The 16,151-nt window shown below is 28.8% G+C and overlaps 1 pseudogene; it reads right to left on the reverse strand.

Moving 5' to 3' along the window:
• Positions 1-12,569: 12,569 nt before the first annotated feature.
• Positions 12,570-13,880, reverse strand: LOC146725120 (uncharacterized; annotated as a pseudogene).
• Between the last annotated feature and the right edge of the window lie 2,271 nt (positions 13,881-16,151).

Here is a 16,151-nt window from a genome sequence, read left to right on the forward strand (position 1 = left end):
GACCTTGAATAGTTGCTTAAAGGTCACGTAAAGGTCACCTTGAGGTGAGAAGACCTTGTCTTATAACTCAAAAAGTACTTGAGATAAAAATATTTCATTATAGTGTTTTGGAAAGCTCTCGATATCAGCTACAAGAATATGTAATGAAAAATAAGTAGTTCCATTTAAGAAATTAAAGGTGACTTTCACATGACCCTCAAACAACTATTCAAGGTCAAATTAATGGCATCACCTTATGTCTTTCTCGAAATCATACAACTTTTGTCTGAAACATTTTTTTCTACAATCAAAAATAAAAAACTTATTTGGGGTGGAACATTAGAATAGGACACCCTGTATGTATAGTGTAAGAAAGAAAGTAACAATATGGATTATTATAATATTTTAGAGTAAATACTTAATTTAAAATATAATTTTTCCATCAATAGGTGTCAATAATGCATACCAAATATATACGTTATCATTTATTATTAACAATTAAAAAGAAAATTGAAACTGCTGTAAGAGTACGACAATTTTTGTTAACATATATGTAACATAACTTTGCAGATCATAAAAATAGAATAATAGAAACAAACGTTTTAATAATAAATAAAAAACTTATAATAACATAAAAATAAAACTAAAAACTTTATTTTTTGTATTATTATAAGTTTTTCAATATTGAAATAATCTTTTAATTAAATTTCTTCAAATGTGAAAAAAAAATTATATTTAAAAAAAAAAAACTTTTTAAATTATCTTTTAGAGACAGAAAAATAACTTCAATTCAAATTACATTAAAATCCTTCATAAATAGAATAAGTCACGAATAAGACTCAAGTTCATGTAAGAGAGAAAAAAGTTCATTTTTAACATGTCTGTTTCCCATATTTTAATTTTTTAAACGTCTTGTTACAAATACATCATATTAGCATCAAATGTTATTTTTCAAATGGCATAATAAATGTCAATATAATAAAAATAATATAGGCAATAACGGGCTAATTAAGAGCCTGGCATGGAAAGCGGTATGCAAATAAATTTGTGTATTTGAAAACGGCAAATTATTTCTTTATTTAAATGACGTACGTTTTGGTCCCTCGTATTGGGACATCTTTAGCAACTTTCGAATTTATAAACATGAATTTATAAAATCAAGTAAATATGAAAGATATTAAAGGTCGCCAGTGTTATAAAAAAAATTAACTCCTCTCTCGACCAAACTGGTAATGATATTTAATTAGAAATCACAACGTTTCGACCATTATATTTGGTTCTTATCAAGTAATCTGTACAGTCAAATATTTGGAAACAATATATAATTTGAATAATGAGAAGTTAAAACAAAACAAAATTTTTTTTTATAAGATTAGTAAAAAATTTAATACACTTACATGGTTCGTTATATTATAAAAGCGATCTTATCTCAAATTAATACATGTCATACCAGACAGACAAGACTACTACTAAACGACCTTTATTATTTTGTCATAGATATTGTTGAATTTATAAAAATTATAAAGTTTATTTAAAAGTTAAATTATACCAAATCGAAAAAAGAGATAAAAATATACTACTTACAATTTTGACTGCAGTTCACGATGGAGGAGGGAGTCGACAACTGCTTGAATTTTTTAGACTTGACCTTTTGATAATAAGAAATAATTTTATAATATTTGACTGGTACCATAAATCTACCTTCTCAGGTAGATACTTGCATTTTGAGTCCCGACATCCTCTCTGCCACAAAAAAGGTACTATCATCAGTCTTACAGATAGAGCCTTCCGGTTCTCTTACCTATGTTTCCACAAAAAGAATCTCGAGTTCGCGGTAAATACTTTACTCTCGAACGAATACCCACTTTTGTTGATATTCTGCACCATGCAAGCTAGTCTCAAAACCTTAATATCTATAAGTAAAAACAATGATTTAACAACTAACACAACAGACGAAACAAACACACATAATTTTTTCAACATTTCATATGTACCGTTAATATCGGAAAAATTTGAACCTGCTGTTCGCGATCTGCAGACTAAATTGTCTTACACAAGTACCAACAAACTCAGTCGTTTTGTCTGAGTACACAAAAATAAGTTACCAATAAATTAAGAAAAAATGTATACAAAATTGCATGCGAAGACTGCAACGCGTCGTACAAATAAGTAGGCTTTTAAAGACGCGTATAGCTAAACACAAAAATCATATTAGGAAAAATACGACGCAACATTCTGTGATCACGGATCATAGACTTAATAATCATGAATTTGCATGGAATGAAGTGGAAGTTTTGGATGAGGAGCGCATTTATAGTAGACGATTGATGTCGGAGATGATATGCATAAAGCGACAGCGGAACAGCTTGAATCTGCAAAGTGATACCAAAAACCTACAACAATCTTACCATTGTTGACAATTTAAAAAAATTTTAAACACTTATGCTGGCTGTCGTCGTATATAAACATTTTCGATCAGATCTAAGCTATTTTTAAAAATATAAGGTCAATGTCGAGTAATCGTCAAACAAATTTCATGCGTTTAGTCGTGCTTGGCAGTTCGTGATCTTAGGTATTTTTCCTGATAGTATAGTAAGTCCTAACACATACAGAAAAATAAAAAAACGTTGTCTATACTAATTGACGTTACCATAAACAATCCGTGCCTATTTTAAAGGGTTTTCACTATGGTTCCCAACTAACCAAACCACAATAATACATCCTTAAGTGCACTTTTCACGGCAACCGATTAAAAGGACATACATATATAAACGTCGGATTCGAGTCAATGATTTACAATTATAAGTAATATATAATTTTGTCCCTCTTTTTCGATTTTGTATAATACTTTTATAAATTCGTGTATTTGATAGTTGCTGAAGATGGCCCAATACAAGGGACCGAAACGTACGTCATTTAAATAAAGAAATAATTTGTCGTTTTCAAATACACAAAATTTGCACATTGCTTTCCGTGCCAAGCTCTTAATTAGCCCGTCATTTCCTATATTATTTTTAATATCAGAGCCTAAATTTTATTAATAATAAAAATATTTTCAAATAACTATAATCCTATTTTAAAGTTTAATTTAAAGTTTAATCTTATTATTATCCAATACTACAATAATATATCAGATTTATTAATAGAAATCGAGATACAGTTTTATTTATTTTATCTAGAAAGTTTGATGGTTAAAAAACAGTATCAGTTTTCACTATTGTAAACAACGTGATACTGATGCTGGTGTTTTCTAATAATCAATATGAAAATCAATATAGTAGTTATGATTACTAGTTATTGTTAGATACAGTGCTTTCAAAAATGTTTTTTTCATAATATTAGCCTGTTCTATATCGTATCTTTTCTCTTAAAATGTTTTGTCCTGTTGTTTTCTATATTTTAGTAACCGTATTTTTTTAAAAAACATGATACACCTACACATACACAATATAGGGTGTCAATTTGAAAACTATAGGCCGAGATATCTCGGAACCTAGTAAAGATATCAAAACACGGTTTAGAAAGAATATAGGATAGTAAGAAAAACATAGAATTACAGTATAACTGTCAAAGAATGAATTCCTTACTCTAACTTTAAAATCTCAAATGGTAACTAATTTTAAATACTCTTTCTGGAATACTTCAGTAAAGGTCTTAACGAGTACTTTTTGCCTACAAAAGAAAAGTTTAAATCAATTTGTTCTCGAATAATACCGGTTTGAATATGTTGTTATTTCTTAAAATGATAAGTAAGACATTTTATTTAATTTTTGTTTGTTTTTTTAAATATCGTAGTTAATAAGGAAATAGAAATAATAACTTTCGTAAAAAAATACAAGTTGTATATTAACTTTTATAACTAATACTTAAAATGTTTCAAAATGTCAGGATGGAATTTAAAAACAATCTCTAATATTGTTTACGAAAACTAATGGACACGATTTTAAACATTTAATTAAATAAAAATTGTAATAAATGAATCTTAAAAGTTGGTTATAAAAATTAATAAGCAACCTGTAATTTTTTGATGAAAGTTTTTTTCTATTCCCTTATTAACTACAGTACTTACGCTTTAAAGAACAAACAAAAATTAAATAAAAAGTGTTATATTTATCATTTTAAGAAATAACAATTTTTTCAAATCAAATCAATATTATTCAAAAACAAATAATTGATTTAAATGTTTCTTGTACATCCAAAACGTACTCATTGAAATAATTTAAGGTATCATCAAGTGTCACTTAAAATTTTAATAAAAGAAAAAGTTTATATAAAATTTTCCAGACACATTTTAAAAGAAATTACTTTAAAAGAATACCTAAAGAGATAACTTAAAAAGATCCTGAAAGACTTAAAATATACTTATTCAAAATTAAGATTTAGCATTACATATTACATTTATTCTTTCGTGTTTTATACTTTCAAAGTAAAATAAATAAAAGAATTGTATAATTAAATAAAAAGTTATATAATTATGCGCTTTTTTATATATTGTATATTATTTTCTTAAAATTTACAGCAAATATTTGAATTTGTTTTGTTTAGTCCACAACAATTTTGTTTCAATGACAGTTTCAATTCAACAAATTAGATAACTTATTGTTAACTATATGTACAATACATCTTTAATTTTATGCGTTATTATTTTTAGGTATTTTATGTTTTCGCATTGATACTTTTAAAAAACTTTTTGGAATGAAAAATGATATTCTATATATCAATACCTTTATTATAATTTTTATAGTTTATAATAACATTAATAATACTTACACTTTATATCATAGAATATAACAGAGAAATTATTATATATTTATGTAGAAGATTGAAAATTCAAGGTGATAAAAAGATATTAAAATGCACTTTTGATACACAACTTTGAATTTTATTTATCATTAATTGCAAAGTTCGATACATACAAAAAGAGAGAGTGTGTGTGTAATTAAAAAATCTATACAAACTTGAGAATAAGCTTTATGAACTTTAGAACACAATAGAATACAATAAGATTTTTCAAACAAAAAATCCTAAAAGGTTTTATTATAAAAATATCATTTTAAAAAATTTATTATTAATAATTTTTATTAAAGTGATTTTTAAATAAATTCTAATTAAATACATACGCAATAAGAATTTTAAATTTGAAAAAAAATCTTTAAAGATTTATGTGTCTTTCCCTTGGGAGTTTATACAAGTTTCTACACATCTATTCATAAATTGCATTCACATGAGATGAAAAATATTAGAGATATTTGATGTTTTTAAATAATTTAACGCATTTATACAATTTTGATAAATATATAGATATATTTTAAAAGTGTAAAACACGAAAAAAAGTAATATGTAATAATAAAAATCTTAATTTGAAGAAAATGTATTTTTGTAAGCCTTTCAGTAACTTTCCATCTCTTGAGGTTATCCTTTTAAATAACCTTTTTTAAAGTTTGTCCAAAAAATGTTTCCTGTTAATAATATTTTTCCTGTTTAACTCTTTTAGAAGCTGTTTAAACTTCTCACCTTCAAAATAACCCCTCAATTTTATATATACAGTGGCCAACATTTTTTCCATTAACTGAAATATTACTGAAACGCTTCTTTGAGAATATATTGCTCAGTTCGTTTATATCTTCATTGACTTAGTAAACTCAAAATATCGAGCTTTTGGAATCTTCTGTTCTTGTATTCAAATGTCTATAGGAAATTTACATATATTTGTGTTCACCATTTGCTTCTTTGTTTCTTTTTGGATTATATTTGTAAATCTTTGCACATTTGGCTTTATTCTTATTCATATTGCGCATAAATCTTTTTTGATGTAAGCGAATGCATTTCGTTCTGGCACATATATTTACCGCTTTAACAGCAAAAATAGCCTGTTTGTTGTTTATTCATTCGTGTATACATATATTTATTTTAGCACATTATATCGCATTTGTTGGAATAAATATTTAATATTGACTTTATTTATATTAAGTTCTTGAAATATGATTGTTAAAATTGTTTACTATATGTATTACATATGCAACTATTTTTATTCAATGAAATTTCATTTCAGATAATTAGTACTTATTTTTTTTTATTTCTATTTTTTGCAAATAAATTCTTCTAATTAGAGATTATATTTCAACTGTTGAACATTCGGTAATATTTGAGCTCTGTGGAGTTATAATTTATTTTCAAATTTAGTACATATTGTTATGGATATTTATAAATATTACACAACATATATATTATACATATTATAACAAAAAACTTAACAAGAAATGGAGGAAATGTGGAGGAGATTTTTATTCACATTCATGATTATAGAATGCATATGATTAAGTTTTCTCTATTTGATGATATATTCAAATAGAGCATATTTAAAAAGTTAAGAAGTATAAATATGATATAAAAATATATTTCAGAACTGATTGTTATAGAATTTTTTACATCGACGTTTTTTAAAAACGAAGTTATTTGTTTGTGTGTGTGATTTTATATAAAAATTCATATTTTTCTATTGTTCAAAAATAAATGGAATAAGTTGGAAAGTATATATTATATTTCATATTTTATGTAATTTTTTATTTTCATTTATTATTGTTATATAAAATGAAATTTTTGTCAGATATGCATATATTTTTCATTTATAATTGATTTATTAATACATATTAACATAGTATATTATAGGTATACATCTATGTAACACACACACACACATACGCGCGCGCGCACTTGCATAATAAAAGTAATATTTTAAACAATATTTAAATCTTAATAAGAGTTAGCTATGAGAGCCAGGGCGCAGTTAATAAGGCACAGATATTTAAAAATTAAACAAATAAAATTTAATTATCACAAAAATTACATTAGGTATAACAATATAAGCTACGAACGTTTCAGTTTTTTTAAATATTTTAAGATATATGTAAGAGCATTATTTTATTATTTATATTTGTTACAAAATAATGTTTTATTTCTTGTATTTTTTATATAATAATTTATAAAATAATTTAATTCAAATATTTTCCAAAATAAAAAAATTATTTTAAAAACAATACATATGTATATATTTATTTATTCATACTTATATTTATATTTATTTATTTTAATTAAACAATTAAATTTATTTTAATAATCTTAAAAAAAATTGTTATTTTAAAACGAAAAAAATTGTTTAACCCGCTATATTTTATATTGTCTGCATTAAAAGCAACAAAATTTTAGATGATCTAATTAAATAAAACATTTTATTTGTACCAAATTTTTATATTAATCTAATATATTCATCATTTACAAAGACATATCTATCTCAGATAGTTATGAATAAATACAGTAGTAAAAGTAAAATTTTCTGAAATTTTAAATGTGTAACTATTTTTTTGCTTATAAAAGTTGTATTAAATTAATATTATGTTTTATATTTATATTTTGTGTTATGTTTATATATTATGTATTATGTTGTATGTCAAAATATTATGTAATATTAATATTATACAATATAAATGTAGATGTAATATTGTTGTTAATATTATGTACCTAATGTTCCATATTTACAAAGTTTTTAAACATGCACTATTTCTGAGATAATTTTTAATAAAATTATATGTAGAATATAATGAACTCTAAGAAACTCTACATAATCATATAATAAAATATACGCACATATATGTACACATATATTTTATTAAGTATTTTATTATAATAAAGTAACACTCTTCTCTCGACCGTACTGGCAAATATTATTTATTAAATTACAACGTGATAAAATTATAATTTTAAGATGTCAAGAACGAACATAGTGTCGATTTGACAACACGTCAAGGCTCTTAGACGAGTTATGTCTCTTATAACTCTAAGAGCCTTGACGTGTTGTCAAACCGACACTATGTTCGTTCTTGACATCTTAAAATTTTAATTTTATTTTTATTTTCACAAATCACTTGATAAAGACTCAAAGAAGGGTCGAAATGTTGTGATTTAATAAATAATATTTGCCAGTACGGTCGAGAGAAGAGTGTTACTTTTTTAAATTCTGTCTGGCGATTCTCAAATATCTACGTTTTTATTATTTTATTATAATATTTTATAGATATAATACGGGCTATAATACTATAATTTATTATATAAAATTGTAATATAAAAGTATATAATAAACCACATGTAAAAAAATATTCTTTTTTTTTTAAAGAGATCCGATGATCCAGAGATTCAATGCACGTTTCTCTTCATCATAAATCTTTCGTACATGAAAATTGGGCAAATGCGAAGTATACACATAATTCAAATAAGACACATTTATATATTACGAATACACGAGTTTGACAGCACGCGCGCTGAGCGGAAAGACCAGATGGGTGAGCAGCCGAGTGAACTTCCTGTTCCTGGCTGGCGATGATAATAGCACGTGCTTAAAATATAACAAATCGACATGGATTTTATATGCATTTCAGCATTTTATTAAATTTTAAAAACTGTGATATTGTACAGCTCAATTAATTAACATTCACAAATCTTAATATTTTTTAAATTTATCTCACAATGAATCTGATTTTATTTGATTCACATGTGCAATAATATAACCTTTAATCTTCTAATCTGTCGAAATCGAATCAACAGAAATTTTTAATTTAGTAGTAAGTTAATATATAATAATAATAAATTAATATATAATAGTAATAAATTTAATACTCGTAAATTATATTAATAATGAACTTTTATTCCTGCTTTCTTATACGCAGTATTTTAATTATAAGAAATTTATTGATTATAATGAAAAGCAAAGAATACTATATAATTTTTTTTGTACTATTTGTGCTCAAATAATATAAAGTTAATTTTTTATATATCTCTAGAAATATGAAAAATATTTCAGTTATCTTTCTTTAGTAAATAAAGTATATCAATATATATTATATACATAAATTCACACACATATTTATATACATACATATATATATATATATATATATTTATATTATTTATATTATATAACTTATATAATATACTTATATAAATATATTAATTTATATATACGTCCTTTGTTTCCAACAAATAGAAAAAAGCTTTTACTACAAGTGATAACAGTATTCATTATCTTTCATGAATTTCAAAGTTTACTTTTAATAAATAATCTTCATCTGTTTTGTAGAAATTATTATACACCTATAATTAATGTACTTAATAATTTTGAAAATAACTATAAAAAGAAAATAAAGAATCATATAGGTATATACTTTTGTCTATTAAATATTGTTCATAAATTTTTATGTAAAAATATTGTTTATATTATTTGTATATTTTTCACTGTGAAGGAACAGCACGTTATGTATCATCCAAAACCATGTAAATGTTTCTTTACGCAAGTAATGCAACGGTTCTGTGGACGATGCATATTGCATATTGATATATGTGAAAAGGTACGGATATATACATATATAAACGGGTGGTGACGGTTTTCTTCATGCACTCGCTTTCATTCGGAAACGCTCTGACCACACTTCCGTTGATTGTGTATACAACGGACGACTTCAGCCACGTCGCGCTAGCGCAACGTTATCGATTAAAAGTGCCAAATGAATGAAAACAGTCGCCAGAAAATTTTCCATGTATCGCAGTATTTTTGAGAGACATTTTGCGAAACTTTTAACTGCTATATCATTCATTTATTCTTTTTCCGATATATGCATATGTATTAAACCGTGTTGTACAGTATGATCTGTTATTAACGAAACAACTGAAGAGGCGATAAAAAAAGTAAGTCAATATAGTATAAAATTTTTTATACGAGGTTTTGAAGAAAATTAATGATTTAAAAAAATTGAAAAAAATATTTTCCGTTGTTCCTAATTTTTTATTACATTATATAAATTTTTATTTATATAATAACTTATTATATAATAAATAATACTTGTGTGTTATTCAACAATTAAGAAGTCTTTTAAAATATAATAAAGACTTTGCTTTAGATATATGTATACATATATATTAAAAAAATAGAGAGCATTTTTTGCTAAATTATACTATTTTTAAATTGTTAAAATTCGAGCAAAAATCATTGTAGACAAAAAATATAGAAAAACATTGAAGTTTCAAGTGTGAACTTTAACACGCTGTCAGTGATTTAAATTTTTTTTTATTTTTCTTGTTCTAAAAAAATACAGATTTAATTACAAAATTGAGTAATTTTATAAAAAAAACATAGAAAAATTTTAAATAGCATTTTGTATGCTAAATGCCGTAGTTTATGCAACTTGAGTGAAATTTTTTGAGAAAATTTTTTTATCAAGCTGTGTGCAGAGTGTCAAAGATACAATTATAAAGAAGAAAATTTCTTTTCCGCAAAACGGAAAGAAAACATTTTTGAAAACCTACTGAAACAATAAAGTTAAATATATATATATATATATATATACATACATACACATAGAGGTTCGCAGGGGGAGAAGCAAAACGAGCACTTGCCCCCTTGAAAAAGGAAAAATTAAAAATTTTTTTTTAAATACTAAAAAAAACAAAAAACCTTTCTCAATTTACATCTATCGTGGTGAGAAAGCTTTAATACTAATAAAAGATATAAAAATATCAAAGCATACATTTTTTTAGTCAATCTGGAAGTGCTATGCCCGCCTTAAAAAAATTCTACGGATGCCCTTGCATGTACACTAAAAAAGAAAAAAGAAGGGAACATTTTTCATATCCTAAAAATTTATATATATGAGAAGAAAGAATCGCATATGTATATATATATATATACATATGCGATTCTTTCTTCTTATATGTATACATACATACATTTTGGATTTATGTTGTATTTTATAATAAATATTAAATTTCTATAACACATATATTTACTTATTTATTTTTACACATTTATTTATGTTTCTGCAATATATTGAAATGATTAATAAATATTTAACAACTCTTTAATTAAAACAAAACATTTTTTTTTAAATTGTTATTTTTACTGTTGGATAGAGAGGTCGATGCGGAACACGGGTTCATGTAATCGTCGTTAATTAAATGACAGATACTTTTATTGTAATTAGCGTACTGAACACATAGGTCAATCGTACAGTGTAAGAATTAATGTGAGTGTCTTAGGGAGGGGAGATCGCGCGAGAGAGTAATAGTTGGAGAAAAGTATAGATGGCGACATGAGTGCCAAAGCAAGAAGGAATCTACATATAAAAAATAGACTTAAAATAATTTGCATCTCTAATACTCTCCCTCAAATTATTGTTGTGTTCGAACAGCGGATCGATCCTACTCCGATAAACTCACAGCAAGCCAGATGCTTCGTTGAACCCAACGCCTTTGTAAGCATGTTGGCGGGCATGCGTTCGGTGGGGAGATACTTTACTTTGATAAATGATATAAATTATGAAGTCACCGGATGATAATTAAAAAATGGTAGTAATTCAATCAACTAATTCTGGCAAATAATTAAATTTATTGTATTTTCACAACGTTTCGGCCATGGGTTTCGGCCCTTATCAAGTGCTATAATATAATATTAATTATTAGAACAACTATAAAAATAATAAAATATATAAAAAAATATTCACACGTTAATTCGCAACCATACCTATGTTCTTAAATCACAACTTTTTTAAAAAACAAAAATTCGATCTTAAAATATGACATTATATAATAACATGATAGTATAATACGAAATAACTATGTTATTTGTGTCAATTTCGAGCTCCTTATATACTCACTATTTTGATCAAACTAAACAACCTTTATTAATTTTTCGTAAACATTATTTAAATTATCTGTGTCTTTTTGTAAATTAATTGTGTTGTCAAATTTTTTGATAAAAAACATCTCCGCGATTTCTCGTTTACTTACATATTTCTCATGATGTAAAATTTCTGGAGTAGACCAATTGAAATCATGACCATTGTCCAATTTATGATTACTTATGACTGAGTAATTACTATTGTGTAATTTAAAATTATTAGAATGTTCTTTTATACGTGTGCCTAGTTGTCGTTTAGTTTGACCAATATATGATGAGGAACAATTTGCACAATTAATCTTATATACTACTCCTGTTTTTTCTTCTAACGGTAAAGGATCTTTGACGCGTCTAATTAATGTATTTAATTTTTTCGGTATGCAGTAAACGCTTTGCAAGCCAGTAAATCGTAATAACCTCGAGACATCCTCACTAAGTTCTTTGACATACGGTAATTGTATAATACGGTCAAATTTTTTATTAACTAAATTGTCATTATCCACATTGCGATTGTCATTATTTCGTGTCTTGAGCAATTTTAACCTATTATTCACAAACTTATTAATAATATCCGACGGAAAACAATTATTCGTCAATATCGATTTTAGAGATGTTCCTTTGATGAAAACAGTCGTCCTATAATAAAATTGCATGGTCAACAAGACTAAAAATGGTATTCTTTTTGTATTTAAAAAGATAATTAGAATCATAATTAATATATCTACCTGAGCAAGTGGGTTTCATAAACCAATCAGTTAACAAACTACCATTATGTCTAATCACAGAAGTGTTCAAAAAATTAATCGCGTTATCACTTTCAATTTTATGTGTAAATTTTAATCTCGGATGGTAATTATTAAAAGCCGACACAATTTCATCAACACCCTTTAATGGGATGATCGTGAAAATATTGTCCACATATCTGTAAAACAGCGAAGTTTTGAAACTCAATCTTTCCTGGCAATCCGTCTCTAAGTCGTCCATCACTATATCCGCTAATATGGGTGAGAGCGGAGACCTCATAGGACTACCAAAAATCTGTTCATAGTAACGTCCGTTAAAAACAAAACTTGTTGAATTTATAATAAAGTCAATTACATATAAAAATTGGGAAAGGTTGAATTTCGTTTTGGTTGAGATGTCCGTCCAACGCTTTTTTATTCCGCTAATTACTAATTCTTTCGGGATATTCGTAAATAAGGAAGTAACATCTAATGATATTAATACTTCATCGTCATTAATTGCTTTGTTCTTAATATTCTCGGCAAAGGACCAACCATCCTTAATAAACGATCTCGGTTTTTTAATGGAATTAATGAGTATATTATGTATGTAGTTTGACAAATTATATAACGGGCTACATAAAGACAATACTATAATTCGTAATGGAAAGTCATCTTTGTGGATTTTCGGCAACCCGTAACAACGTGGTAAATTGTCGTTAGTTACATTTAAATAATTGTAAGTAGTCACGTCTATTAATTTATTATCGAGCCAAGACTTAATGAGTGAATGCATTTTGTTAGTTAACTTTTTTACAGGATTCTTATTAATTATATTGATAAGGGCCGAAACCCACGGCCGAAACGTTGTGAAAATACAATAAATTTAATTATTTGCCAGAATTGGTCGATTGAATTACTACCATTACTTTGATAAGTCCGTTGGAAATCGCGTCTCTGATAAAGTGACAACGAATGTCGATATATTTCGACTTTGCGTGGTGGACGAGATTTCTCGATAGATTAGCAGCGCCTTGGTTGTCGTTACATAACTTAATAGGAATAGGAATGTTAAGTCCAAATTCCTTTAGGAATTGATTTAGGTGTAGTGCCTCTTTCGCAGCGTCGGTGAGTCCAAGATATTCGACCTCGGTGAACAACAATGCAACGGTGCGCTGCTTTCTAGATGTCCAGGAAATAGCGGCGCCCGATAGTACGAAAGTTAAGCCTGTGTATGATCTGCGGTCGTCAATCGAGCCGCCCCAGTCGGCGTCAACGTATCCTGTAAGGTCGTCGGTTTTTTTGTTATATGTTATACCATAATGTTCGGTGCCCTTTAGGTATCTGAGCACACGTTTAGCTGCCAACCAGTGTGATTTATCGTAGCAGTCATTGAACTGACCAAGAACGCTGACGGCGTGAGCAATGTCAGGTCGCGTTCCTATTGCCAAATACATTAGAGCTCCAACGAGCTCTTGGTAAGGAAATTCGAGGTCTGGTCCTCCCTCGCCTTAGGAAAATTTTGAGCTGACTGCCAATGGGGTGCAAGCCGATTTGCATTCGGACATTCCAAATTTGTTAAGAATCTCCCTAATGTAACCAGCCTGCGACAACTTGATTATGCTGTTTTGTTGATGAATTTCGAAACCCAGGCAATACTTGGCAGGTCCAAGATCCTTTATTTTGAATCTCCTTGACAGTTCCGCCTTGATCATGTTGACTCTCCCTGAGTTTTTGGAGGCGATAATAATGTCGTCAACGTAGACCATTACTATTGTTGGCGTGGTTTCAGTATTATCGACAAATACGCAGGGGTCGGACTTGGTGTGTCGGAAACCGATTAATTGTAAGACTTCGTTAAGTCGATTGTATCATTAACGTCCTGCCTGTTTTAAGCCATATATGACGCGATTTAAACGACACACTTGATCTTCGCCTTTGATGCTAGATGACATCTTCTTAGCCTTCGTTGCGATGCTTGCGTTCGATTCTTCCTTTATCATTCTCTGCAGCATTTTGTGAAGCAGTGGAGATTTCGACATATGTATCTTGGTGTCGATTTTGCTATTCAAATATGCGGTGGTGACGTCTAATTGACTAATCGTCAACTTAAACTTTACGGACAAAACCTAAATGATCTGAGTCGTGCCACTGGAGCGAAAGTGTCGTGGAAATCCACTCCGGGACGTTGCGCGAATCCTTTCGCGACCAATCTCGCTTTTCGACGTTCGAGCTGTCTATCTGATCCATATTTGTTGCGTAGAACAATTCTTGATCCGATAACCTTGGCGTCTGGCGGCCTTTTGACTATGTCCCATGTGTCGTGTTCAACTATACATTTCATCTCTTCATAGATGGCATCTTTCCATTCTTCATGGTTGTTGCTGGATATAGCTTGGGCGAAAAGAATTTCCGCGGTGCACATATTTGAGGATGCATCGAACCATTCGTCGTCGCTGACTACAATCGCTCCCTCTCAGATGACGTCTTGGGTTGTGCTGCTCGACTGTCTCTGGGTAGCGTTGTTCACGACCGTCGCGTATTGTTTTTTCGGACGACCAGGTTGACCTGTACGTATTAGTTTCGGTTTGCTTGGGCCTCTCTTCGGCTCCTGATTTTGAGAAATATCAGGTTCTTCATTGTCGCTTTCGTCCACATTGTTTTCGCGTTCGGAATTATTTCCGATAATGGCTGTGTCTTGATTAAAATCTATTTCGGGCGTGTGCGTATTTGCGTCTTTGTTGCCGTCAATATGTTCAGGATTTATGACGTCGTTATGTCTGTTGCCTAGATTTTCGTCCAAAAATTTTACGTCTCGGCTGATGTGTACTTGTTTCTCAGCTGGGATCCAAATGCGATAGGCCTTTGATTTGGATGAATAGCCTACGAATATGCCCTCCTTGGCCCTGGGTTGGAATTTATCCTTTCCTGGAGTGGTGTCTGTAACAAAAACTTTACAACCGAAAATGTGAAGGTGTTTGACGTTCGGCTTTTTACTTGATCAAATTTCGTACGGTGTGCCTGCGTCTAAACTTTTTGAAATACATCTATTTCACACGTAGTTTGCTGTATTTATTGCCTCTGCCCAAAATGAGTTCGGGAGGTTTGCCTGCATTAACATGCACCTGGCAGGTTCCACGAGAGTACGATTACGGCGTTCCGTCGTACCATTCTGTTGTGGAGTGTTGAGAACGGTGAATCTGCGTAGAATGCCTTTCTTCTATAATAATATGAAATATTCATTTAGTTTCCGATTGCAAAATTCAGTGCCGTTGTCGGATTGCACCGCTTTGACCTTTGATCCTGTTTGTCTTTCAGCCTTTTCGATGAACTTGATCATTTTTTATGGGACCTCGTCTTTGCTCTTTAGGAAGTAGATGTCGCCCCAGCGACTAAAATTGCCTGTGATAGTCATAAAATATCTGGCTCCGCCGTTCGAAGTTGTCCTCATGGGCCCGCAGAGATCGGTGTGAATAATCTGAAGCTTTTCAGACAACTTTTCTTCTCTCTTGGGGAACGACTGTCAAGGTAACTTTGCGACAAGGCATGTTTTACAATCCGGAATTGAATTTGGGTCCTTGAAATTTATTCCTATGACGTTGTGATTTTTCTTCATTGTATTTAAATCTCGGAAATTTAGATGGCATAGGCGTCCGTGCCAAAGTGTGACCATGTCCTTTTTGTCGCTAGCTGTGTTGCAGTCTTCTCGCTGACATTCTTGAACGTAG

The sequence above is a fragment of the Nylanderia fulva genome, unplaced genomic scaffold, assembly GCF_048542155.1.
Source record: "Nylanderia fulva isolate GAGA-0341 unplaced genomic scaffold, ASM4854215v1 Scaffold103, whole genome shotgun sequence".
NCBI lineage: Eukaryota > Metazoa > Arthropoda > Insecta > Hymenoptera > Formicidae > Nylanderia > Nylanderia fulva.